At 37.6% G+C, this 1,214-nt stretch overlaps 1 non-coding gene across 1 annotated transcript; it reads right to left on the reverse strand.

Annotated features, from left to right (window-relative positions):
* Positions 1 to 579: 579 nt before the first annotated feature.
* Positions 580 to 687, reverse strand: LOC133833245 (small nucleolar RNA R71). Its single transcript, XR_009892638.1, has one exon. It is a non-coding gene; the product is annotated as a small nucleolar RNA R71 (small nucleolar RNA).
* Between the last annotated feature and the right edge of the window lie 527 nt (positions 688 to 1,214).

Raw genomic sequence — 1,214 nt, forward strand, 5'->3', positions numbered from 1 at the left:
TGGAGTTCTAGTAAGGTATTGGAGATCACCCTAAAGCCTCCAAATCTACCTGGGAACAAGTTTAACAAAAATAAAATAATAAATAAATTTAATTTAATTCTCATTTCCGAGAGTAGATGAATTATCACAAAATTTAGTGAAACTTCTTCCAATTCATCCACTACTCCTTCCGAGACTCCTTCCACCATTACTGCTTCACCGTACACCTTAGTTGGTAATAATTAGGTCACAATGGCTCACAATGATAAAAGCCAACCTAGAACTCTCAATGACTACCTCCATCCTACTCACACTTCCACACCTTCAAGCATTATATTCCCTCCTAATATGCTCGCATTAGACTTTAAACCTAGCACGATTCAAATCTTGACCACATTTCATGGAATGTAAAAAGAAAGCCCATACGTGCATATTAGAGAATTTGAGGAGGTAGTAGCCACGTTCATTAACCGAGTTGAGAACATTGATTTTGTGTCGTTAAAGTTATTCCCATTCTCCTTGAAGGACGTGTCTATTAGAGCATGGGAGGAAATTGCCAAATCTTTCTTTCGGAAACATTTCCCTAGCCTTAAGACTAAAAGGTTAAAATGACAGATTTCTACATTTTCCTAAAAAGACAATGAAACGTTCTATCAAGTCTGGGAAAGATTCAAGGATTTGTTAAATCAGTTCCTTTCACCATGGTTTGTTACTTCTATGAAGGCCTCATAATTCATGAACGCTAATTTGTAGAAATTCTACGAAATGGTTAATTCCTCAAAAAAGATCCAGACGATGCTCTTGAATATCTCGAATAAACTGAAAAAAAATATCACACCTAGATGAGTCCAAGTGCTGCTGAAAGCACCAACCAACATATACCATATGGGATCTATTAACTTTGAGAAGAGGATAGTGTTAAGGCCCAACTCGAAACTTTGAAAGAGCAGTTTGAGGTCTTAATTAATAAAAGTGGCCAAAAACCACACATGATTGCTCAAGCGGAACCATAAGAACTTTGTTTTATTTGTGGAAGTATAGAGCTTTTGGCTAAGGACTTCTTAGCAAATGATGGGGTTTATGAGGAACAATGCAATGCCTTAGCGGCGTATAATAAGCCATTTTCCTACACGTACAACCCTGGTTGGAGAAACCACCCAAATTTCTGTTGGAGAGATCCCAACCAAGCTCAATCGTCAGGAGGCCAATTGAAAAACAAGCATCATGCTCAATCA

This window comes from Humulus lupulus, chromosome 4 (genome assembly GCF_963169125.1).
Source record: "Humulus lupulus chromosome 4, drHumLupu1.1, whole genome shotgun sequence".
Classification (NCBI taxonomy): domain Eukaryota; kingdom Viridiplantae; phylum Streptophyta; class Magnoliopsida; order Rosales; family Cannabaceae; genus Humulus; species Humulus lupulus.